This window comes from Gorilla gorilla, chromosome 9 (genome assembly GCF_029281585.2).
Source record: "Gorilla gorilla gorilla isolate KB3781 chromosome 9, NHGRI_mGorGor1-v2.1_pri, whole genome shotgun sequence".
Taxonomy (NCBI): Eukaryota; Metazoa; Chordata; class Mammalia; order Primates; family Hominidae; genus Gorilla; species Gorilla gorilla.
This window is the reverse complement of record NC_073233.2, coordinates 79455966-79483212: the sequence shown is the minus strand read 5'-3', so window position 1 is coordinate 79483212 and position 27247 is coordinate 79455966. Positions and strand designations below refer to the sequence as shown.

The 27247-nt window shown below is 47.8% G+C and overlaps 1 pseudogene; it reads right to left on the bottom strand.

Annotated features, from left to right (window-relative positions):
* Positions 1-1733: 1733 nt before the first annotated feature.
* On the bottom strand, positions 1734-27228 carry LOC129525596 (uncharacterized; annotated as a pseudogene).
* Between the last annotated feature and the right edge of the window lie 19 nt (positions 27229-27247).

Genomic DNA, 27247 nt, shown 5'->3' with positions numbered 1-27247 from the left:
TTTGTGCTTTGTCTGTGTTACAATGCTATGCCCAGCCCAGCGTGGTGGCTCACACCTGTGATCTCAGCATCTTGGGAGGCCGAGGCAGGCAGATCACCTTAGGTCAGGAGTTTGAGACCAGCCTGGCCAACGTGGTGAAACCCCATCTCTACTAAAAATACAAAAATTAGCCTGGTGTGGTGGTAGGCACCTGTAATCCCAGCTACTCGGGAGGCTGAGGCAAGAGAATCACTTGAGCCCAGGAGGTGGAGGTTGCAGTGAGCGGAGATCATGCCACTGCACTCCAGCCTGGGCAACAGAGTAAGACTCTGTCTTAAAAAATAAATAAATAAATAAATTCTATGCCCAGCATTTTCCATGTACTGTCTTATTATCTCAGTAAATCCCATATAACCTTCCTATGAAAGTGTATCTCATTTATCTCCATTTTATAGATGAGAAAACTGAGGCCCCTGGAGTAGTATTAATTTTCCAAGACCGCATTGTTCATAAAGGGTACAGCAAGGACCCAAGCTCGACACTCTCAACCTCAAACATTTCCACAAGTGTAGACCAATGGCTCTCAACTGGGGTGGTTTTGCTCACGTACCACTCCCTTGCTCCATGATATTTGAAACCGTCTGGAGACATCTGGGGTAGCCATAGCTGGGAGGGTAGAATGGCACCTAGAGGATGGAGACCAGAGATTCTGCTAACCATCCTACAATACACGGGACGGCCCCACGACCAGCACCACGAATGGTCTCACCCCAAGTGTTGTGACTGTGCCAAAGCTGAGGCACCCAGGTTTCTCCTCAGCAAGAAGGAAAATACCTGCAACGCGGATGCACCTCTGCAGGAGCCCCAGGCTCACAATAACCTTCCTCATCTGGTTTCAACCCTGCATGCTTTCACCTGGTGCATCCATCAGGGATTTCAGGGACCCCAACGAGTTATTACCCTTGAATGCTCGGTTCCGCCTGACAACCCTGAAATCTTGCCGAGGTGCCTGGTCTTGAGGAAGGCTCAGCAAGTGGTTGAGGTTGATAACCAAATACCTAGGAGAGACTTTTCTCTCCCTCCAGGAGGAGCTGTGGGTCAGACACACCCTGGGATCATTCACAAGTGGTCAATAAAGGCTTGGGGAGGGCCAGGTTTTCTAGGCCTTCTCAATGGGGTGGGTGTTTGTGGATACACAAGAAGCCAGTGAAACCTCTGATATTGGCAGGAAATCAACACCCCCCACGCTCCACCCTCCACCCCCCAACCTCCTCACCATAAACACATGCCCTGCAGCAGGACTTGCCACTCAGGGGCTCCTGGGGGCCCAATTAACCTGCTAAAACATCCTCTAGCCACCACCGAATAAAGCAACCCCTTGCCACCCAACCACAGAAGCACAGCCTGGGAGCCACTCCAAGGGACATCCAGTCACATTAAAACCTCAGCCATTCAGAGCACCAGGCCTGGTGATGAGAAAGAATATTTTATCCTTAAAAGCATCTGAATGCCCATGCTGCTTCTTGCAGAGAAAAGTCCAAAATAATCTGCTATTAAAGAACGAGGATGGTTTTGACATTTTTACCAAGCTAATGGTCTATGCAGACAAAATCTCATAAAAGGGCACTCTGTTCTTCTTGATCCACTCAGACATGGCATGTGAGTGAAGAAACGGGCTCTCCTCCTCAAAGAAATTGCTGCTGATCCTCACACCAGCCTGACACTGCTTCATGGGTTCTTCAAAGAGAGTATTCCCATAGAAACTAAAAAGGAAGAGGAATGTGTCCGGCGGGCATTGCGGGCACCAGTGGGCTTTGGGCCAAATTTTAAGTTTGAAAATCAAGATTCCCTCTTTTCGAGGGGTCACCAGACTGAGCAGATACAGACACCGTGAAAAGAGGGTGCCATATTCAGATTCAGGAAACAAGCATGGTTTCTGTTCAGTTCCTGCATCATCCTTCAGGTTATGCGATTCCCATTTCCCTCTGTGGACCAAGAAATTCAGTGGGGTTTCTGCCTTTTAAATATTTCATTATCAATATATCATCCTTCTAGCCTCCAGAAAGCATTTTAACATGGAGATTCTGGCTTAAGACACTTGTGGGTCTGTCTCTCTCTCTCTCTTTTCCTTGAAACAGGGTCTAACTTTGTCACCTAGGCTGGAGTGCAGTGGCATGATCACAGCCCACTGCAGCCGGACCTTCCAGGCTCTAGCAATCCTCCCACCTCAGCCTCCCAAGTACTTGGGACTACATGCACACACCACCATACCTGGCTTTTTTTTTTTTTTTTTTTTGGTAGATATGAGGCTTCACCACGTTGCCCAGGCTGGTCTTAAACTCCTGGGCTCAAGCGATCCTCCCCCTTCGGCCTTTCAAAGTGCTGGGATTATTGGCTTGAGCCACCACACCCGGCCAAGAACCTTGTCTCTTGTGATGCACCCCAGAATAAAACATCACTGCAAAAACACACCAAGGCATGAGTTTCAGTCCTAATTCCCATTTATCCACCATACACTATGTGCCAGGCACAACGCTAAGTGCTTCTATGGATGAGCTTCCCTTAATCTCAGCAGTAATAACCCCAGGCAATGGGGCCTGTTGACCGATCCATTTGTCACTGAAGACAGTAAGGCTCAGAGAGGGTAAGTGGCTTGTGCCATGTCAGCCAGCTAAGGAGGGGCAGAACCAGGATGCAAACCCCAGCCACCTGGCTCCAGACTCGCGTTCCCAAGGTCCCACTACACTTGGTCACTCCATTGCATTCTGGTATCCTGGTCTTTGGCAGAGTCTACGTAAAAGAGGGAGGTAGAGGGAGTGAGAGGGACCTCAAGCAATCAGGTTTCCCAGCGTTACACTGCCACCGTAATTGTGTCCCCGACCAGAACCTCTCCCTTCTCATCCTTTCCGTGATCGGCCCTGGAAAACCTTCCAGAGAACTGTCCTCCTTCTCCCGGGATCTCAGAGAAAATTCATCTGAGTTCAGTGTCCAGGTGACCCAAGCTCTGAATGCAGGAAAGTGCACGGGGAGATGAGGATGTCACCATGAGCAAGCCTCCCAGACAGCATCCAGGAGCAACCCCAAGACTGGGCAGTGGGGGCTCTGATGCAGCCCACGGCGAGGAGGGCTGCCCGTGCTGCCTAAATGGGTTCAGAATGAAGATGCCCTCTCTCCCATGTGGGGCTCATTCACCACGAATCAAATGATTAAGACACGCTCAGCTGAGCAAATGGTCAAACATAAAAACATGTGGAAGGAACAAAGAGGTCAACCCCATTATCCATCAAAAGCCATCAAGGTGGCGGCCCTCACCGAAGGGTACAGCTCTCCAGCGGGCCCTCATCTGCCCTCCAAACCCACGTGCCTCCCCAGTGGAAGGCCAGCAAAGCCACACAGGAAGAGTTGGGGTAGGAAAGCAGAAAGTGAACCCCAGGAAGCCAGGCTGGCCACGGAGCCCCATCGCACACATCGCTCACAGCGCCCCAGGGGATGCAAGGAACTTTCCCTCTCTGTCGCTCTCTGTAGGGATGGAAAGAGGAGAGCGATTTCTGGGATGGAAGCCATCTGTCTCCTCTCAACTCTGGCTGCCCAACCAGAAAGGGAAGAAAAACAGGAAGATGCGGGGCAGATGAGGAGCTGGGTGAGCGCCGCCAGCCCGCAGCCCAGCAGAGCAGGGCTTGGCCAAGCCTGGTGCCAGGGACTTCCCCCCTGCCCCCACCACAAGCCCCTCGCCAGGTGAGAGGCACCGGCAGAGTCCCAGACAGGATGCCCGGGGCAACCCCCGCCCCTTCCCCTGCTGGGGTGCCCCAGGACGCGGGGCTCCCCCTCCCCTTTTGACTAGCCGCAGAGTCCAGCAGGTCTCCAGTCCAGGGATGTCGTGGGAGAATCAGGAAGTCGAAGCCACACAGCTGAGAAGGGGCAGCTGGCGTCTCGGAGGCCGTCACGAGCTGTCACTCCGCGCCCGCCGGAGTTGCCGCTCAGTTACCAACTTCAACCCGGGGCCGGCCACGGAGCCTCCCGCCGCCCCTACCCCGCGCCCCCGGTACCCCCGGACCCCCGCGCCCGCGTCACTTACTCCTCTGCCGTCGCCACCTGTCTGGGTGCCGGTCTCCTCCCTGCCCGGCCGCGGCGCGTCCTCCCCGTCCTCGCAGTCCTCGGGCTGTGAGCTTCCCCGCTCCAGCAACAGCCGCAGCCTCTTCTCCTCGGGAGGGACGTCGTCCTCCTCCCTCCTGGGCCGGCCATCCTTGCCTCGGGGCTTGCCAGTGGCTTCGGAGCTGCCGGAAGGGCTGGCCATGGTTCCGGGGGCTCTGCCTGCACTTGGGGAAGAGGAAGGACCCGGCGCGAGCGGCCTTTCGGCGGAGCTGGGGCGTCTGCGCGCGGGCTCGGTGGGTCCGCGTGGCGCGGAGCTGGGCATCCGGGCCGGCGCGGGCTCCTCCGCGGGCCGCTCCTGGCTCTCTGGCGCCCTCTGCTGGCCGCTCGCGGGCACCGCGGACACGCCGGGCCGGGGCCTGCGCCGCGCTCACCTGCCCTGGCCTAGGCGGTCGCTGTCCCCTGCCCTTGGCCAGGCCAGCTCCGGCCAGGCTCTGCACCTCCTCCCCGCCCCAGCCAGGTTGCACCCCGATGGACTCCCTGCCCAAGGAGGAGAGAAGAGAAGGGACGCCCCGAGACGGTGGACATCGGCCAGAGCCACCTTGTCTTTGCTCTTACCCTGTGTCTTGCATGATTTGGAGGTGGTGGGAAAACCGAGGCTGCTCAAAACTCGTGGAGAATTCCTCCTGCAAGATGACATGAATGCACCTTCGCATTGCCTACCAACAGATCTTTTTTGAGCATCTCTGTGGCCCAGGCGTGGTGATGGGGGAGGGGATATTGTGGTGAACATGACAGGCATGGCCCTCACACAGTGGGGCTCAGCGCTGGGTGAGAAGGCATTGAGAATGGACATTGTCAATTGGGCAAAAGGAGGCCAAGGAGAAGTGCTGGGGGCATGGGAACTGAAAAAGACAGGAGGCTCAGCAGGTCTTGGAGCTGGGAGAGGGACAGCAGCAGCAGCTGTTCCAAAGGAAGCAACAGCTGAGAGACGTCTCAGAGAGTTGTTCTCAGCCCAGTGGATCATGTTTGGGCAGAGGGAACAGCGTGTGCAAAAGCCCAGAGGCTGGGAAAGAAGCAGAAAGAGGACTGTGGGGCTGGAGCGTGGAGGGCGAGGGGAGAGAGGTGTGGTGGGCAGACAGATTGCCTGGGACCCAGCCGTGCAGGGACAGAGGAGATAGGGGATCCTTGCAGGCCCCCAGCCAGGGCTCAGGCACAGAGATAATGCAGGTGGGCAAAGAGAGGAGATGTGGAGAAATATTTTGGAGGCATGCCCTGATGAATGAGCCCAGGATGCACTCTTAATGTCAGTGTGGAGCTCCTTCTTTGGCTGTGTGATCAGCTGAACCTGGGGGTATTTTCTGGACATCGAAGTGCTACACCAAGAGTCCAGGACAGGCTAAGTGAGCACCAGCAGCTCCTGGCCTACCTCAAAAGCAGGAGAGACAGGGGAGACTGAGGATGCCGGGGAGGAAGGGGAAGCCAGGAAGGCAGGAGAGGCCAGGGAAGAAGAGGAGGCCAGGGAGGCACTGGAGGCAGGAGAGGCTGGGGAGGCTGTGTCCTTTACATGATTCTGCCGGGGATCCTAGGCCCCTGAACTCCCTGAGCTTCTCCACCCCAAGCGCTGGAACCATGTTGCACAATGGTCTCTCCACTAAGCTCCTGATGGCAGACCCTACCCTGCTGTGCTCCCTATTTCAACCCTAACAGCTCTCACAGTGGGCAGCACATAGTAGGTGCTCAGGAAACACTGGTGGGAGAGCACATGGGTCTGCTCAGCACCTTCCTCTCTCCTCCAGCTCTCCCCTGTCATGAAATAATTCTGATAACGACACATGGGCTTTGAGACCCTCTTCTATTACTTTCCATATGCTAATCCATCTATACCTCACAGCAGCCCTGGGGGTGGGTGCTATTAGGATGTCCATTTTACAGAGGAGGAGACTGAGGTATAAAGAGGGTAAGTGACATAGGCACACTACTGGGGCCGGGGCCAAGTGATCGCGGCACTCAATCCCCAAAGGCAAGGTGGACGCAGTTACCATAAAAGGCAGCAGAGTCAAAGCTGCAACTAGAATAGTCTGACTTGCAGAGACCTATGGTGCCAGCTGATCGTGGCATTCCTAGAAGTGAAATAGGTCAGAGGCCTGCCACATTTTTACTTGATCTGTGTTTGCAGAAGAGTTCTAGGTCAGGTGAGTAGAAGTCTAATCTGAATCATAAAAACAGAGTCACAGTCCCCAGTCAATTCCCAGACATAAGCCAGTTCACAGACCCGGAGTCCCTTGTCTGAATGGGAAGCCAGGTCCCCTCCAGAAAGGACTCTGCTCCACTGCCAAAAATTTATACTGTCAATTTTTCTCCCAGCCTGCCCCCGAAGGAATACACAGCCTTTTACCAGGATGACTGAACAGGGGAAAAGGAACTAATGAGATCTGTGCAGGATCACTGGACACAGGCTCTGAACTGGCACTAGGGTGAGACTAGGGTCTACCAGTCAGAATAGGCATTTTGGAGGTCAGGTGAATGTTGGTGCAACTTCATGTCATGGTAGATCCATTGGGTCCCCAAATCCATCCTCTGGTTATATACAAAGTGGCCTTGCTGAGATTCAAATTCAGGGCATCCAACATGGAGGCTGTGCTCTTACTCATGAAACATTCTGACACTAGTAACCAATTTAAAAATGCAAACACCTCCTGGGGCTAGCCAGAGTCCTCCAAACAGTCACGTAAATTGGTTCTGTCAAGGATTTCCTCCTACGCCCTGCTGAGAGCCAGTTGCAAGGACAGACTAGGGAAGGGCATTGGGTAACTTTGTTTCTAAAAGCTCTTTTGGATAAAGACGTTTGGGAAAAGAAGCAAATAGAGTTCAGCAGAAGAGGTAAGAAAGTAAGTTTATGTTTGCCCAGGCACGGTGACTCACACCTGTAATCCCAGGACTTTGGGAGGCCGAGGTGGGCAGATCACGAGGTCAAGAGATCGGACCATCCTGGCCAACATGGTGAAGCCCCGTCTCTACTAAAAATTCAAAAATGAGCGGGCCATGATGGCACACGCCTGTAGTCCCAGCTACTCGGGAGCCTGAGGCAGGAGAATCACTTGAACCCAGGAGGCAGAGGTTGCAGTGGGCCGAGATCATGTCACTGCATTCCAACCCAGCAACAGAACGAGACTCCGTCTCACGAAACAAACCAAAACAAACAAACAAACAAAAAAGCAAGCTTATTTTTAAGCCTGAACAAGTGTAGTGGTTTAGGGGTTCTGCAAATACGGCCCCAATCAGGCTACAAGATGTTGTGGGGGCAACACTTACTGGCTGGCTGAACCACTTTTCAAAACACAATTGCACAGCTGTGCAGAGCAGCTGGCTCCAGTGGCAGCCGGCAGAGCCATAACTCACACTGTCACCACTCCCCTCAAACCCTTTCAGTAAGCACATTCTTTATTTATTTTTTTTTTTGAGACGGTGTCTTGCTCTAGACGGAGTCTTGCTCTGTCATCCAGGCTGGAGTGCAGTGGCGCAATCTTGGCTCACTGCAAGCTCCGCCTCCCAGGTTCATGCCATTCTCCTGCCTCAGCCTCCCAAGTAGCTGGGACTACAAGCGCCCGCCACCATGCCCGGCTAATTTTTTGTATTTTTAGTAGAGACGGGGTTTCACCGCGTTAGCCAGGATGGCCTCAATTTCCTGACTTTGTGATCCGCCCGCGTTGGCCTCCCAAAGTGCTGGGATTACAAGCTTGAGCCACCGCGCCCGGCCTGGTAAGCACTTTTAATCAATGCAACAGGAATAAACATTTGCTGCTGAGCGGCAATGTTCAGGGAGGAACATGCTTCCACTCAGGCTCAGAAAGCAAAACCTCCTGGCTGTTTGCATCTGTGCGAGAGCTCGCAGGAAAAGCCCTCTGTGTGGCTGCCAGCCTCACACACTCCCCCGAAGGGGTGAGTCTCTCTTTCCATGTTAATCTATGCCCTGACGTGCCATCTGTCAACCACCACACCATTCTCAGTTGACATTTCAAAGCATCTTTGCCCTGTGAATGGTCACCAGCTCTGCCCTGCAATCCCCCAGCTGACATTGAACTTAAATGAGAGAGAAAACAGGTTTCGGGGTGGATTTCAGTTCAGCATCTTGGAACTTCTGTGTGGACATGAAATCTGTCTCCCCAGCCGTGGGCTGCATCCTTGTTTGTCATCTGGTTTTGTTGTTGGGGACTTGGAAACTCGTGGGCACCCTTGTAATTTGTCAAGAAGCTGCACGGCCCTTCCAACAAAAGCAAGCAATAGGAACAGAAGCCCAAGGCTTCAGATCAAGGTGCGACTTAAAGCAGCCTCAGTGTAAAAACAAACAGGAGTCAGAGGGATGCCTAAGGCAGACTCTAGTCCCCAGGGCAGCTATAAGGCAAAGAGAAAGAGAGAGAGAGAGAGAGACCGAGACCGAGACAGAGATAGAAACATAGAAAGAGATGGGAGGAGATATGAGGCACCCAGGCCTCTGCATCAAAATCCCTACAAGAGGAGCTTCCTAAAAATGCAGGAGGCTGAGGTGGGTGCACACAGAAGTTCAAGACTAGCCTGGGCAACATAGCAAGACCCTGTCTTTACAAAAAATACAAAAATCAGCCACGTGTGGTGGTGTATGCCTGTGGTCCCAGCTACCCAGGAGGCTGAGGTGGGAGGATGGCTTGAGCCCAGGAGGTAGAGGCTGCAGTGAACCAAGATAGCACCACTGCACTCCAGCCTGGGCAATAGAGACTTCATCTCAAAATATTTAAAAAAAATTTTTAAAAAGGATCACCCTGGCTACTTGAATGGATGATAAGAAGGTAAGAGCAGAAGAAAGGAGACCAGCAGTGAGATTCTGCAGGTGGGAGTCCACAGTGGCTCAGACCAGGCTGGCGCTGAAGACTGGCTGGATTCTGTATATATTTTGATGATGAGGCAACTCACTGACTCTTGAAGAATGGGCTCTAGGAGACAGTATTTTTAACAAGCTCTCAGAGGATTGTAATGCAGGCTGAAGTTGAAGAACTCCTGATTTAGGTGAAGCTTCTGTTTCAACCTTGGAAAAGTAACTACTGACTTTTCTCCAAGCCACCTCAAAAGAGGGGCTAGAGAAGATGTGCTCCAATGTCTGAACATGTGTGCACAGCTCTAGAGCCGACCTCAGGAGACTGAGTCAAAGGTTAGGAGTACAACAGTGAACAACCACCATCCTCTTTTCAATGAGCTTTGCATTTAATGAGAGAAATAAAAAGCAAAAAAAAAAAAATCATTTTCAACTCAGAATGGTAAGAGTTATGGTGACAGTATGCCTGGGGCAATGGGAGCACAAAGAAGGGGCACCCAATCGGCCAGGTGCAGTTGTTCATGCCTGTAATCCCAGCACTTTGGGAGGCCAAGGTGGGTGGATCACTTGAGGCCAGGAGTTCGAAAACAGCCTGGCCAACATGGTGAAATCCTGTCTTTACTAAAAATACAAAAACATTACCCGGGTGTGGTGGTGGGCACCTGTAATTCCAGATACTCAGAAGGCTGAGGTGGGAGAATTGCTTGAACCCGGTAGGTGGAGATTGCAGTGAGCCAAGATCGTGCCATTGCACTCCAGCCTGGATGGCCAGAGCGAGACTCCGTCAAAAAAAAAAAAAAGCCAGGAGATGGGTGGGCGTGCAATCTCTATCAGGTGGTCAGAAATCCTTCTCCACCACAGGACTCCTCAGTTGAAGACTAGAAAATGGTAGGAATTAGCCAGGTCGATAGGAGAGGTGTGGAAGATCATTCCCAGCAGAGGGAAGAGCATGTGCAAAAATCAAGACGTGGGAGGGTGAGAAGCTGAGAGATGTTCATATAATTATAAAAAGTGACTAATATAGAGGTAAGTTGGAGCCAAATCTTACAGGCTCTTTGTCATATTTATCATGTAGACAAAGGGAGACAGTAGATGTTTTTAGGCAGGGGAGTAATGATCCACTTTGTGCTATAAAAAGAGCAGTCTGGCTGGAGGAGAGTGGGAGGTGAGTAGACCAGGTGGGAGGTTGCAATACACCAATTGAGACAAGACGGTTGGCTGGACCAAGGCTGTGGCAGTAAGGATGGAGAGGAGACAGTAGACTAACTTCATTGAGACAGAGGGAGGAATGAAGGAGGAGGCCCAGGTGTTTTGGAAGCTGGGTGGATGGTGGTGTGAATCTGACGTGGTGAGCCCAGGCAGAAGAGGAATTCAGGAGAGGAAAGGTAAGATAAGGTCAATGCAAGACAGACAGCCAAGTGGAGATAACAACTGGGCAGTTGGATTCATCAGCCTGGAGTTATACAGAGAGCTCTGGAATGGAAATAAAAAGGAAAGGACTTTGGGAATAAGTGACTCCTCCCAGAATAATGTGTAGAGAAAGGAGAATAGAACACAGGGGACAGAAAAAGGGAAGAGATTTGTTATTAAAACCAACCATCCATCAGACATCTTCCAATACAACACTTGTTAGAGATTTCCTCAGTGTGAGTTATTCAGGACCAGAGCTAAAGACCATATTCCCAATAAAATCACTGCTGGGAAGGTCTTCATGAAAACATTTAATGCTGCTTTTAAAACAACAACAACAACAACAACAAAAAGGCTTTAGCTGCTGCACAGACCCTGGAGCAATTTTTCAGCAAGAGTCTATCAAACACGTATCTGATCTGACTCAAGGAGGTGTCATATCAAGTGTAAAAATCCAATTCCAATGTCCATAAGAGCCTTTCTTCCAGGTACAAGACTCTAATCCAGTTGAAGTGATTTTCTATTGATTAATAGGCTGGGAATACACAGATTGTTGGTTTTTGAGATTTCCCTCTCTGTGCCTTCATGCCAGCTGTGAAAGAGTCAAAAGGCTCCTAACTGTCAAAATAAAAATGACACTTGGTCACAGAGGAAACAGATTATAGGTCAATCACATTGATGACTTTTTAAATATGAGAAGCCATTAATGTTACTGAGTAAGCAAATCTGTTTGCATAACCAGATTTTTATAGGCTACTGGGAATAAAGGTTTTCCTAAGTGGGTGATTTGTACAACGATAGCCTTTGGGTCTCTGATGGAACAGCTCTGATGAGGAAATGTTCCTTTAATTATGTGGAAGGCCAATTACCACGTTATAGCCACATTGTTTTGCAGATTGCATATAATTTCACCATTTCCATAGCTTCAGCACCATAATTCTGGAGAAAATTCAGGCACCAAGAAGACACTCTAGGCATATTATGCTGGAGACAAAGATGTTTTAACGAATTCAATTTAAGCTTCAACATTAAAGTTATTTTGTTGAATAAAACATAATGCAATAATGAGCTTGTGTATGTCAACTGTATAGTGGAGGTAATAATAGCTAGAGAGAACATGTCCCATCTCCTCTTTTTAATGCTCATTTGAGTAACACATAATGCTATAGAGAGAACCTTTCTCTAATATGTGCTTCATCTCAGGCTAAGTGTGTTTTGTGCAACTGTGCTTCATGAAAAAAAAAAGGTAAAGGCTCTAATTTGAGAGCCATTCACAAAAGTGCTACCACTTGATGTTTTTTATACTCTGAGATTTCTTATTCCCAGTGCCTACCAGGAATGGACTTTCTGGAGAAGCTCAGATTAATCACTCCTTATGAGAGGTGACAGCGTGCTGGCAGCCCTCACAGCCCTCGTTCACTCTCGGCACCTCCTTTGCCTGGGCTCCCACTTTGGCGGCACTTGAGGAGCCCTTCAGCACACAGCTGCATGGTGGGAGCCCCTTTCTGGGCTGGCCAAGGTCAGAGCTGGCTCCCTCAGCTTGCAGGGAGGTGTGGAGGGAGAGGCATGAGCTGGAACCAGGGCTACGCATGCTGCTTGCCTGCCGGCTGGAGTTCTAGGTGGGCGTGGGCTTGGTGGCCCGGCACTAGGAGCTGCCAGCGGCCTTGCTGGTCCGGGCAGTGAGGGGCTTAACACCTGGGCCAGCAGCTGCTGTGCTCGACTTCTCGCCGGGCCTTAGCTGCCTCCCTGTGGGGCAGGGCTCGGGACCTGCAGCCCGCCATTCCTTAGCGGGCTCCCCTCCGTGGGCTCCTGCATGGCCTGAGCCTCTCCGACGAGCACCGCCCCCTGCTCCACGGCACCCAGTCCCATCGACCACCCAAGGGCTGAGGAGTGTGGGCACATGGAGAGGGACTGGCAGGCAGCTCCACCTGCAGCTCCTGTGTGGGATTCACTGGGTGAAGCCAGCTGGGCTCCTGAGTCTGGTGGGGACTTGGACAACCTTTATGTCTAGCTAAGGGATTGTAAATACACCAGTCGGCACTCTGTATGTAGCTCAAGGTTTGTAAACACACTAATCAGCACTCTGCATCTAGCTCAGGGTTTGTGAATGTACCAATCGACACTCTGTATCTAGCTACTATGGTGGGGACTTGGAGAACCTTTGTGTGGACACTCTGTATCTAGCTAATCTAGTGGGGACGTGGGGAGCCTTTGTGTCTAGCTCAGGGATTGTAAATGCACCAATCAGTGCCCTGTCAAAACAGACCACTCAGGCTCTCTGTAAAATGGACCAATCAGCAGGATGTGGGTGGGGCCAGGTAAGAGAATAAAAGCAGGCTGCCCGAGCCAGCAGTGGCAACCTGCTGGGGTCCCCTTCCACACTGTGGAAGCTTTGTTCTTTTGCTCTTTGCAATAAATCTTGTTGCTGCTCACTGTTTGGGTCCACACTGCCTTTATGAGCTGTAACACTCACTGAGAAGTCTGCAGCTTCACTCCTGAAGCCAGCGAGACCATGAACCCACCGGGAGAAATGAACAACTCCAGACGTGCAGCCTTAAGAGCTGTAACACTCACCATGAAGGTCTGAAGCTTCACTCCTGGGCCAGCGAGACCACGAACCCCACCAGAAGGAAGAAGCTTCGAACACATCTGAACATCAGAAGGAACAAACTCCAGACACGCCACCTTTAAGAACTGTAACACTCACCAGGAGGGTCCGCGGCTTCATTCTTGAAGTCAGTGAGACCAAGAACCCACCAATTCCGGACACTTATACACTTGGCACTGGGAGGTCTGTATGGAGCAAGTGAAGAAATCAGCAGAGTGAAGATAGAGTGAGAACAACATGATGGGGGAAAGGCAAAGTTACTGCCATGTTGGTTTCAATTCTGCCACTCATGAGTGAGACCCATGGCCTCCTCTCTCTAGGACTTTGTTCTTCTTATCTGTAGAGTGGAGGAATAGAAGGGCCTTTTAAAGTATTAACATTTCCTGACCTATCTGTAAAACACTTTCATTCAAACTGACGGGAATCTTGACTACTTTGCCAAGAGGACATAATAATCATCAAGCTGAATGCACCAAACAACATTGCCTGAAACTATCTAAGCAAAAACTGAGAAAGTTACACAGGACAGACACACCTCCTATAAGAGTAAGAACTCTTCAGCACATGCTTAGTGTGTCAAAGACAATGCTGTGTTCACACCATTCCTCTTCCTGGACATGCAGAAGAACTACGTTTCCCAGCCTCACTTGCAGTTAGTTTGGAACGATGTGACTGCATTTCCACCAATAGGAATGTAAGAAATCCCTTCAGGCCAAGGTTATCAAAGGCAAGTGTGAGCTATATTCCCTCTCTCCCTATCCATATGGCTACAAGTGAAAAACTCTGAGATGGCAGAATTAAAAGATGGAAACCTCCAGAATCTCTGAATCACTGTTGGACAAGGGCCCCCAAGGAGAACCCCTGCCCTGCACCAGACTATGCTATGGGTGCCAACCCACTGAGAATTCAGGGTTTATTCATCTCAGCAGCAGTCTATTGTTACACTGACTAACATCCTAAGGTTTGAGAGATCTAGCATATTGTTAATTGAAGCTAGATTTCAATTACACTGAGAACCTTATCTATTTAAAAATAAAAACTCTCCTAAAAAAACAAATAATCCACATTCCTTTTAACCACATGTGGCAAATTTGCAAAAAAAAAAAAAAAAAAACTGGCCACATATTAGGCCATAAAGAAGTCTCAACAAGATCCACTATACGATTGACATTGTCCAGACCACATTTTCCTGACCATAATGCAACAAAATTAGAAGTCAACAGCAAGAAGATAGCTAAACATAAGCACACGTTTGGAAAATTAAAAATATCCTTTCATGAGTTAAATGAAAAATCACAATAGAAATTACTAAACATCTACAACGGAACGAAAATACAACTTTATATATATATGTATATATATGTATATATATATGTATATATATATTTTTTGTGAGTCTTCCAATTTTGTTCTTCTTTTACAAGGTTATCTGGGAAATTCTGGGTTTCCTGCAATTCCTCATAAAGTTTTATGCTGTTTGTCAATTTCGGTGGCTGGGATGAACTTATCGTAGTTCTCATAGACCAGGGTTTGCGTGTCGCTGTCTAGAGCCCGGATCTGCTGCACCATGTCCGTCTCACTGTCGATCAGCTGGACCAGAGGGCACTCTCTAGGCAGCTTGTCTAGGTAAACTTCCGGGTCGAAGTGCACCCCGTTCAGATCAGTGGGGTCCAGGGGGTCGGGCCCCGCAGGGAGTCCCACCGCCTCCCCTTCCGAGAGGCCTTTGTAAAGCTTTAGCATCCTGTGTGCCTTCCGCCGACGCTCCGTGAGCCTCCCCCTCCGGCCCTTCTGGGGAGTCCCCAGGTCCACACCCCGGGCTAGGCCCAGTGACAGCTGCCGCCGCCATACGTCCAACTGCAGCCCACAGGCGTAATTTTTATATTTTTAAGTTGGATACATGGAGCTACTTGGCTTTTGCTTTCATCACATCGTTGAGGAAAGAGGTGGTTGCTTATGGTACCCCTGTTTTTACTGCAACCTGTAATGGATGAGAACCTCCCTGTTGCAGAGAGCAAAACACTGAACTAAATTGTGCTGTAACACAGCCCTGTGTTGGGGGATTGGGAGTGATCATGCAAACGCTTGCAAATTTGCAGTGACAGAGACAATCATTTGGGCAGCTGTTCACTATAGGAAAAGGCAATTGACCAAAAGTCAGTTACTGAGCTATCTCAATACTTTCATTTTATTTTAACTTTTGGCAGCAGGGTGCAATTAAAGGAGAGAAAGAAAACAAAGTGATAAGTGTAAGATAATGTACACACATGTGTGAAAGAAAATGACAAGACAGGATGACTATTTGTCTCTTGGTTAGCTCCTTGGGCTCTATGTCTCCTTCCTCAGAGAACCTCGTTTTCCTTTGTGCAGATTTGTTAGGTTGGATAATCCAGGTGCCTGCTCCCCCATGATGGAAGCCAAAGACGTCCCTGGAGCCGCCTCCCGCTGCATCCTTTCCTGCACTGCCCACATGGACACAACTCAGCCGATTAGACTTCCTCTCAGAACTTTGGTCTTGAGCAAAGAGATTAAAGGGTGAAGTGACTGAAGGTATGCCCTTCCAAAGTGGTACGTGAGCTAATGGCTAAAGTTTGTCAAGCCCATCCAAGCACTTTTTTTCGTAATTTTCATTTATTTATTTATTTATTTGAGACAGAGTCTTCCTTTGTTGCCCAGGCTGGAGTGCAGTGACGTGATCTCGGTTCACTGCAACCTCTGTCTCCGGCTTCAAAGAAGTCTCCTGCCTCAGCCTCCCCAGTAGCTGGGATTACAGGCATATGCCACCATGCCTGGCAATTTTTTTTTTTTTGTATTTTTAGTAAAGACAGGGTTTCACCATGTTGGCCAGGCTGGTCTCGAACTCCTGACCTTGTGATTTGCCTGCCTCAGCCTCCCAAAGGGCTGGGATTACAGGAGTGAGCCACCGCACCCAGCTTCATAAAGTTTTAAGCAGAGCTCAGAGGTCTTAGCCACAGGCACATCGGAGGAGCATTTTTGAAACGCTTTCCAGCTTCCTCAATAGGAATGGAAGCCAAACTCCAAATTGATGACTCCTTTGAGTAAGTCGAGAGCTGTAAGGAAAGCCAGGAACAGGGGCAAGGGAGAGATGCGTCCCGAATGATCCTGTGCCAGTTCTTTCTGGAATCCTTGATGTGATCTCAGCTACCCTTTCTATACATGACACAGTGATTGTGGAACCCACTGGTCTATCTGTGGTCTCCAAGGAACCCCCAAAGGGAAGGGCACAGTGAGCAGGGGTATCCGCCTGAGTGACAAGGATTTGAGAGGACAGGTTGGATGCAGGGAGAGGACTGGCCAAATGCCATGTGTCTGGACTTAGACTGCATGGTTCAAATTGGACTTCGCCCTTTTTGACTTCGTGATCTTGTACAAGCTACATGAAAATCCGTTGCGCCTTTTCTAGTCTGTAAAATCATCCTGAAATGTGCACTAATAACGTGGAGACTATGCAGATGAAATGAAACAAGCTGCATAGAGAACAGAGCTCAGAGCCTGGCCTTTAGGAAGCCCTCAGTAAGGGTTCATGATGCCATGGTGTCTGTCATCATCCTCTTTATCCTCATCATCACCTTCATAATCTCTTTGTTGTTCTTAGGGAATAGTTTAGAGGGACTGATTCCCTGCTATCATGGGTGAGATGTCTATGAAAAGGACAACCAGTGGGGGAGGAGAGCAAAATTTTGAATAAGATTTCTGAGACCCCCAGCACAACCAAGAACAGAAACTCCACAGTCTGCTGAGCAGAGAGTTGCATATTGGTCTCCTCCCATCTGCCCACCGCACTCTCCTGTTTGTCCTGAGGAGTAGGAAACAAACAAGGCTCCCGACCGTCCCTCAGCACTCACTTGAAGGGGTGGCCTGCCCCTCCACACCTGTGGGTATTTCTAGTCGTGTGGGGCGAGAGACTGAGAAAAGAAATAAGACACAGAGACAAAGTATAGAGAAACAACAGTGAGCCCAGAGGACCGGCGCTCAGTATACCAAGGACCTGCACCGGCACCGGCCTCTGAGTTCCCTCAGTTTTTATTGATTATTGTTTTTATTATTTTAGCAAAAAGGAATGTAGTAGGAGGGCAGGGTGATAATAAGGAGAAGGTCAGCAACGAAGAGGTGAGCAATAGAATCTATGTCATAATGAATGAAGTTCACGGGAAGGTACTATGACTGGACGTGTACATAAGCCATATTTTTATGTTTCTCTCCACCCAAACATCTCAGTGGAGTAAAGAATAACAAGGCAGCATTGCTGCAAACATGTCTCGCCTCTCACCATAGGGCGGTTTTTCTCCCAACTCAGAATTGAACAAATGTACAATCGGGTTTTATATTGAGACATTCAGTTCCCAGCGGCAGGCAGGAGAGAGAGGCCTTCCTCTCTCTCAACTGCAAGAGGCTTTCCTCTTTGACTAATCCACCTCAGCACAGACCCTTTACGGAGGTTGGGCTGGGGGACGGTCAGGTCTTTCTCATCCCATGAGACCACTTATCAGACTATCACATGGGGAGAAACCTTGGACAATACGCCTCTTTCAAGGGCAGAGTTCCCTGCGACTTTCCACAGTGTATCTTGCCCCTGGTTTACTGAGACTAGAGAATGGCAATGACTTTTACCAAGTATACTGCTTGGAAACATCTTGTTAACAAGGCATGTCCTGCACAGCCCTAGATCCCTTAAACCTTGATTTCATACAACACATGCTTTTGTGAGCTTCAGGTTGGGTCAAAGTGGTTGGGTCAAAGTGACTGGGGCAAAGCTACAGATTAACAAGATCTCAGCAAAGCAATTGTTGAAAGTACAAGTCTTTTTCAAAATGGAGTCTCTTATGTCTTTCCCTTCTACATAGACACAGTAAGTGTCTGATCTCACTTTCTTTTGCCTACATTCACTGAACTGCCCTTCCCCTCTGCTGGGCCATGACCACAGAGAACAGGTCCACTGTCCTCCCTGCATGGTGCACCATGGAGGCTCAGACTCCATCCTCAAGGCTGGCAAGAAGACAGGGTGAGACATCAGCCCCCTGATAAAGGTGACGGGAGTGTAGCCCACAGGACTGCAACCTCACACTACAGGGCTGGAGGCACAGACTGACTATTTACTATTCTGCGGCCTGGGGGGCTCAAGGCAAAGAGCTCCTCATTAGCCAAAGTCGCCCAAGTTGCCCAGCCTCTAAGGATTTCCTCATAATATTGCAAGAAGAAGAAGAGAAAAGTGAGTGTCCATAGAAGCTTTGGGGCTCTTCCTCTAATCAGGAGAAAGCTGGTGTGTATTCTTCGCTTCTTTCTTTTCTTTTTAAACATCTAACTGCTTCAATTTCCGTCTTTTATTATGGGAAAATATACCACGTATAAATATTAAAAATTATAAATACATATTAGTTCATAGAGAATGGCCAGTATCAACATTTAAAATTTCCACTCTTTTTCAGTTTACAGTTTAACGACATTAAGTACGTTCACATTGTTTAGCAACCATCACCGCCATCGTCTCCGGAACAGTTTTATCTTTCAAAATGGAAATTGCACCCATTCACCACGCTCTCCATTCCTCTCTCTCGCCTACCCCTGGAGGCCACCTTTCTAGTTAGCAACGCTATGAATTTAACTACTGTAGACACTTGATAGATAAGTGGAATCATACCGTGTTTAATTTTTTTGTTTTGGAAACAGAGTCTTTCTCTGTCACCCAGGCTGGAGTGCAGTGGCGTGGTCTGGGCTGACTGCAACCTCCACATCGTGGGTTCAAGCGATTCTTGTGTCTCAGTCTCCCGAGAAGCTGGGATTACAGGCGTGCGCCACCACGCCCAGCTAATTTTTGTATTTTTAATAGAGACGAGCTTTCACCATATTGGCCAGGCTGGTCTCGAACTCCTGACCTTAAGTGATCCGCCTGGCTCAGCCTCCCCAAGTGCTGGGGTTACAGGTGTGAGCCACTGAGCCTGGGCCTGTTTATCCTTTTGGGATTTATTTATTTCACTGACGATAATCTCTTCAAGATTCATCCATGTTGCGGCCTGCGTCAGGAGTGCCTGTCTGTTTTTTGTTTGTTTTTTTTTTGTTTGTTCGTTTGACTTTGTTTTGTTTTGTGTTTCCATGGAGTCTCACTCTGTCGCACAGGCTGGAGTGCGGTGGCACAATCTGGGCTCACTGCAACCTCCGCCTCCCGGTTCCAGCCATTCTTGTGCCTCAGCCTCCCGAGTACTTGGGACTATAGGCACACGCCACCACGCTCGTCTCATTTTTTACATTTTGAGTAGAGACAGGGTTTCACCAAGATGGCCAGGCTGGTCTTGAATTCCTGACCTCAGGTGATCCGCCCACCTCAGTCTTCCAAGAGGCTGCGATTACAGGCGTGAGCCACCGCACCGGCCAGAAGTGCCTGCATTTTTAAGGCTGAATAGTCTTCCATTGTATGACGGAACTGCAGTGTGTTTTTTCATTCATCTGTCCACGAACGCTTGGGTTGTTTCCACATTTTGGCTGTTGTGAATAATGCTGCTATGAATATGGGTGTACACAAATCTGTCTTCCACTCCTGGCTTCTAATTCTTTTTGGTAGGTACCCACAAATGAAACTGCGGGAACATCTGATCATTCTGTTACTAATTTTTCTAGTACACGCCATACTATTTTCCCCGTTCCTTCACGGTTTTACATTCCCTCCGATCAGATTCGAGCATTCCTACTTCCCTCTAGCCTCACCAATGCCTGTTTGTTTATCATATCCATCCTAATGTGTGGTATCACATTCTTGGTTTGATTTATGCTTCCCTATGATGAGTGATTTTGAACATCATGTTAGAAGCTTATTGGCCATTGCTATATCTTCTTTAGGAACATGTCTACTTGAGTCTTCTGACCATTGTTGATGGGATGCTTTGGGTTTCTTGTTGTTTAGTTCTAGCTGTTCTTTATATATGATGGATCTCAGCCTCTTTTCAGATATATGCTTTGCAAATCTTTTTCCTAATCCATGGGTTATCTTTTCACTCAGTTCACAGTGTTTTTTGCTGCACAAAAGTGTCTGTCATTTAGATGTAATCCAAGGAATCTAATTTTCTTTTGTTGCCTATGCTTTTGGTGTCATATCCCAGAGAACATTATCCAATCTGATGTCATGAAAGTAGAGCCAATGTTTTCTTTTAGGCGCATGATACTTTTAGTGCTTGGGGTGAGGTCTTTGATCCAGTTTGTGTTAATTTTTGCACGTGGTGCGACAGAGGGTCCACCTTTATTCTTCTGCATGTGGAAATCAAGTTTCTCCAACACCATTTCTTGAAAAGGCTGCTTTTCCACCAATGAGCTTTCTTAGCACTCATGTGAAAAATCATTTGAACATATAGGTGAGAAGTTATTTCTGGGCTCCAAAACAAACAAACAACAACAGACAACAGATAAGGATACAGCATGGGCCGTGCGCGGTCGCTCACGCCTGTAATCCCAGCCCTCTGGGAGGCCGAGGCGGGCAGATCACCTGAGGTCAGGAGTTGAAGACCAGCCTGACCGACAAGGAGAAACCCCGCCTCTACTAGAAATACAACATTAGCTGGGCGTGCTGGCGCATGCCTGTAATCCCAGCTACTCGGGAGGTGGAGGCAGGAGAATCGCTTGAACCCAGGAGGCAGAGGTTGCGGTGAGCCAAGATTGCACCATGACACTCCAGCCTGGGCAACAAGAGTGAAACTCCATCTCAAAACAAAAAAAAAAAACCAAAAAACAAAAAACCAGCATGATTTCAAGAGCAGAAAGAGAAGAGCTTAAAAACCAGCATAATGAGAAAGTTAGGAAGCTTCTTACCAAAGCATCTGGCAATATGCAAGCAATTCTTGTGAACTAAAATTTTCATACTGTACTATCAAACACTAGGACTCACTTGTTCCATCTTTCTGTATTTTGGGACCCAATTATCCACTTGTCTTCATTCCCTATCCCACACCTTTTCTTCCTAGCGTCTGCTAACCACATTTATACTTTCCACCTTCCTGAGATTCCTTTTGTGTATAGGTGTGTGATGGAGTCTCTTTCTGTTGCCCAGGTTGGAGTACGCAGGCACAATCCGGGCTCAGTGCAAGCTCCGCCTCCCGAGTTCAAGTGCTTCTTGGGCCTCAGCCCTCTGAGTAGCTGAGACTACAGGCACGCGTCACCATGCCCGACTCATTGTTTGTGTTTTCCGTAGAGACGAGATTTCACCAGGTTGGCCAGGCGGGTCTCGAACTCCTGTACTCAAGTGATCCGTGTGACTCGGCCTCCCAGAGTGCTGGGATTACAGGCCTGACCCACCACACCTGGCCAAGGTGTCCTTTTTTCTTCCTACATAGAAATGAGGACATGAAATATTTGTCATTCTGTGCCTGGCTTATTTTATTTAATGTACAGACCTGCAATCTCATCCATTTTGTCTGCAGTGGAGAGGAGTTTCTTCATTTTTAGGCTGAATAATACTTCACTGGGTGTGTATACCACAGTTTCTTCATTGAAACAAATTTCTGAAGAGCAAATGTTTTAAAAATGTCTCGGAATGTGAAACTTCAGGGATACTGTTCCCATTTTGTTCTTTTCTATTTCCCATCTTATGTATATGCAAGTGTATAACAAAGCAGCAATCGATGTGTGTATAAATCTATAGCTTCAACAAATGTAAAATGTAAATGCTAAGTGGTGGCTGGGCGCGGCCGCTCATGCCTGTAATCCCAGCACTTTGGGAGGCGGAAACGGGCGGATCACCTGAGGTCGGGAGTTCAAGACCAGCCTGACCAAAATGGAGAAACAGTGTCTCTATTAACAATACAAAAAAAAAAAAAAAAAAAAGCCAGGCATGGTAGCGCATGCCTGTAATCCCAGCTACTTGGAAGGCTGAGACAGGAGAATTGCTTGAATACAGGAGGCAGAGGTTGCAATGAGCTGAGATCATGCCATTGAACTTCAGCCTGGGCAACAAGAGTGAAACTCTGACTCAAAAAATAAGGAAAAGAAAGAGATAGAAAACGCAAAATGGTAAGAAAAAACAGCATAATAAACATTTGTATGGTGTTGATGGACAATGCGTTTGAAGATAATATTTGAAGAAATCATATTACAATTAATTTCTGTTCTTACTCATTGGAGCTTGATGCCCCTAAAAACTTCGTCATTGGAATCACCTCTGGTGCTTTAAAAGAAAAAAAAAATCCACATACTCACACAGGTGCAAGGAAATCAGAATCTCAGGTATTGAGACCCAGGCCTCATCATTTGTAACCTCCCCAGGTGATTTGACTCAAAGCCAAGATTGAGGAATGGTGACATGGATCTCTACACAGAACCTGCCTAAATAGATTCTCTAGAAGTTTATAAAGAAATTCCACATGAACTGTGGAAGAGGATATGAATTTGATGTACAGTATGTCCTCACTTAACATCTTTGAAAGTCTCTTGGAAACTTCACCTTGAAGCAAAATTATGTATAGTGAAACCACTTATTTTTCATCAACAGTATAACTACACAACTATGAACAACCAATGGTGTTGGAGGACCTCCTGTACATTGTTTCCATAAAGTCAGTTTTCAGGGAATTCCAAAACGAAGTGAGGACTTCGTATATATAAAAAGATAGTTGTGATTCCACCTGGATGACAGGGTTATTGCTCAGAAACTAAAAGAGGCCACCTAGGTATAGAGGATTCTGTCATGAGGTTTCTGCTAAACAAAGGGTCCCAGAATCCTCACCCATTCCAGTTAAAGGCATAACGAAGAAAGCAATATTCACAAAGGAAATGCGGAAAGGAATAAAAGCCATCAAGCCACAAAAAGAATGTGACTAAGGGGCAGGATTTGCAGATGTAGGGATTTAATGTGGTTGCCCTTTCTCACCCACCAAGAAAAAGGATGGAACAGATCATGAGATTCGACTGTTCTGCTGCGCAGCCTCCGCAGGGCACTTTGTATGTCCCTGTTTCTCAGGCTGTAGATGAAAAGTTCAGCACGGGGGTGAAAACAGCATACATCGGTGATGCCACCACACCATTCCTGGGGGGTGGTGACACAGCTGAAGTCAGGTACATGCCAATGCCTGTTCCATAAAATCAGCAAACATCTGCTAGGTGAGAGCCACAGGTGGCAAAGGCTTTATACTTCCTATCCGACGATGAAATCCTGAGAATGGAGGGGACAATTTTATAGTAAGACAAAAGGATCCCTGAAATGGGAAGAAAACCAAACATAGTAATATCGAAATATATGAATATGCTATTGATGACGCTGTCAGAACAGGCAACTTTGAGAAATTGAGAGGGGTCACAGACAAAATTAGAGATTTCCACATTCTTGATGATGGTGAATTGTAACACAATCCAACTGTGCAGCTGGGAATCCAACAAGCTAAGGAAAAAGGACACCAAAATGAAGAAGACACAGAGGTGAGGATTCACGATGACTGGGTAGTGCAGAGGGCGACAGATGGCTACAAAGCAGTCATAGGCCATCACAGTCAGGAGCATGCCTTCTATACATACAAAAAGGACCAAGAAAGACATCTGCGTCAGGCAGCCCGCATGAGAGATGACTCTGCTATGCGACTGCATGTCAACAATCATCTTGGGAACCGTGGCCGAGGTGAAACCGATGTCAGCCCAGCACAGGTTGGAGAGGAAGAAGTACATGGGTGTGTGGAGGGGGGAGTCAGAGTGGACAGCCAGGATGCTGAGCAGGTTCCTCAGCACCGTGACCAGATACATGGGCAGGGACTGGGACAGCAAAGCGAGGGTCCTCGCTTTGTTCTGGATCCTCTGAGAGTCCCAGGAGGAGGAATTCTCAGACAGCTGTGAGACTCCGTGGCTCTGTGTGTCTTGGACACCTTGAGAAGGAAAGAGGATTGGAAAAATAAAAGATAGAAACCAGCCCTTAGTGCTGGATGCAAGCAATTCACAAGGAACATCTTCATACTTGCGGACCATACACTGCCAGCAATGTTTCTCAGTTGTGACAATTCCAAAAATCTCAGAATTATTATGTGATTTATTTTTTTGCTATACAAGGCTATCTGTGCATACTACTTTAGAGAAAATCCACTGAAGAATATTAGAAGACCAAAACGTCATATATAACAAACCCATGATCTCAGTAAAATACGGCCTACTCTTTTCAGAAAAAATACAATGCAATGACTATGTCCTTCTCTCTTTAAGAAAAACATCTCAGTCTAATTGAAAGGAGTTAAGAAGCCGTGAAATACACTCTACTTTATTCTGGCACCGTGCTACAACTTCCATTGATGTAGAATATGTAAAAGGACGACACAAGAGCTAGGACCCCATTATCTGAAAACTACATCGAACCTTATAGTTCTCAGTCGGAAGAGCTTTTCCCATGCCTGTTACTTTTCATATTTATTATCATCCTTCGGTTTTCTGACATCATTTCTTCATAAAAGTACACGCACACTCAAAGATGTGAGCTGTGTTTCCAAATGAATTGAATCTATAACTTTTGTCCCAGTACCATGGCTCACACCTGTAATCCCAGCACTTTGGGTGGCCGAGGCTGATGGATCACCTGAGGTCAGGAGTTCCAGACCAGCCTGGCCAACGTGGTGAAACCCCGTCTCCAATGAAAATTAAAAAAAAAAAATTAGCCGGTCGTGGTGGCTGGTAACCCTAGCTACTCAGGAGGCTGAAGCAGGAAAATCCCTCAGAACCTGGAAGGCAGAGATTGGACACCCTGTGACAGGATTTTTGATATCCTAGGGAGATATTGCTCCTGAAAGTAGAGTGGGCGTACACCCTGTGATATTATTTGTAATATCCTAGAAAGATATTGCTCCTAATATCACGGTGGCTGTACACCCTGTGATCTTAATTGTAATATCCTACAGAGATATTACTCCTAATAATACAGTGGGTGTACACCCTGTGATATTATTCATAATATATTACAGAGATATGACTCCTGATATCAGTGAGTGTACACCATGTTTGTACACCCTGTGAACTTATTTGTAACAACTTAGAAAAATATTACAGCTAATATCAAAGTGGGTGTACACCTGCGATGTTATTTGTTATCTACTAGGTAGATATTACTCTTAATAACACGGTGAGTGTACACCATGTGTGTACAGACTGTGAAATTATTCATAATACCCTAGGAAGATATTACTCCTCATATCACAGTGGGTGTACACCGTGAGTGATATTTTTTTCTAATATCCAGTGGGGGAGTGATATTGCTTCCAATATCACAGAAGGTGTACACCCCCCTGTGACATTGTTCCTATTATCCAGGGAAGGAGAGGATGACATTATTCGCAATATCACTGGGGGTGTACCACCTCCCGCCGGGATATTGTTCTTAATATCTGGAGTTGGAGAGAATGATGTTACTCCCAATATCACAGGGGGTGTACACCACCCCTGTTTGTAAACACCCCCTGTGATATTGTTCCAAATGGCCTGTGAAAGAGTAAACATGACTCCCATTATCGCGGGGGGTGTTCAGCCCTGATGATATTGCTTTCTAACATCCAGGGAAGGAGAGTATGCTATTCCTCCCAATATCACAGGGGTTGTATACCCTTTTGTGTTTTTGTGCCCAATATCCAGGAAAACAGAGGATGATATTACTCCCAATGTCAAAGTAATTGTACAGCACCCTTGTGATATTCTTCCTAATATCCCGAAAGGAAAACAATGATATTACTCCCAACAGCGTAGCGAACATATACCCGTGCTGTGGTATCTTTCCCAGTATCCAGGTGGGGAGAGGATGATATGACTCCCAATATCGCAGGGGGGGTACACAACCTTGTGATATTGTTCCTAATATCCAGAGCAGAAGAGGATGATATGACTCTCAATATCGCAGAGGGTGTACACCCCTCCAGTAATATTGTTCTGAATACCCTGGGAGGGAGAGAATAAGGTTACGTTAAATATCACAGGGAATGTACACCCTCCCCCTCTGATACCCTTCCTAATGTCCCGGGGAACAGAGGAAAATTTCACTCCCATATCACAGAGGCAGTACACCCCACCTGTGATGTTGTTCCCAATATGCAAGCGGGGAGAGGATGATACTACTCTCAATACCACAGGGCTGTTCACATCTCTAGTGACATTTTTTCCTAATATCTAGGGGAGAGACAATGCTATGACAGCAAAGGTCACAGGTTCTGTGCATCCCTTCCTGATATTGCTCCTAATATCCAGGGGGAAAGAGGATGATACCAAATATGAAAGGGGGTGTACATCCCCCACCCCTACGATATTGTTCTTAATAATCGTGAGGGGAGTCAATGATACTACTCCAAATATCGCAGGGGTTGTTCACAACCCCCTGTGATATTGTTTCTGATATCCAGGGGGGGAGAAAATCATATTACTTTCAATATTGCAGGTGGTGTATACCCCACCTGATATATGGCATCGAATATCCAAAGAGGGAGAGGATGGTATTCATACCAATATCGAAGTGTGTGTACACGCCCCTTGTGATATGGTTTTTAATATCCAGTGGGCGGGAGGATGATATTAGTCCCAACATCCCAGAGGGTGTACACTACCCCTGTGATATTGTCCCTAACTTCCAGAGGGAAGAGGATGATATCACTCCCAAAATCTCAGAAGTTGTACATCCCCCGTGATATTGTTCGTCATATCCAGGGAGGCGCAGGATGACATTCCATTGAATTTCGCGACAGGCGTACACGCACAGTGTGATATTGTTCCTAATATCCAGGAAGGGAGAGGATGATATTACTCCCAATAAAGCAGTGGGTGTACATCACACCTTTGTTATTGTCTCTAATATCCAGGGCCGGGGGAGGGGGGGAGAGGATAACATTCCCTCAAATTTAGCAGGTGGTTTGACGCCCCTTGTGGTGTTGTTTTACATATCCAGCGGGGAAGAAAATAGTACTATTTTTGACAGTCCGATTCATCCGCTCCACCTTTCCGGAATGCTGAGGCCAGGAGGCGGCATGCAGTTTCCGTGTGATCCCCAATACCTTTGCCGTCTTCTGTACCAAGGCAGCCAAAAATGCAGGCCCCTTGTCTGAGCCGATCCATAAGGGTGGTCGAAATCTAGGAATCAGATCTCGAAGAAGCACAGGGGTTACTTCACGAGCTTTCTCAGTTAGTGTTGGATAAGCCTCCACCCACCCAGAGTAGGTACACACAACAACTAGTAAATACTTGTTACCTCCACACTTTGGCATCTCTGTGAAGTCCACCTGGAGACCTTCAAAGAGGGCTGCTCCATAAGCTCATATGCCGTGCGGAACGGCTGGACGTTGCCTTGCATCATGCTGTCGGCAGGTAACACA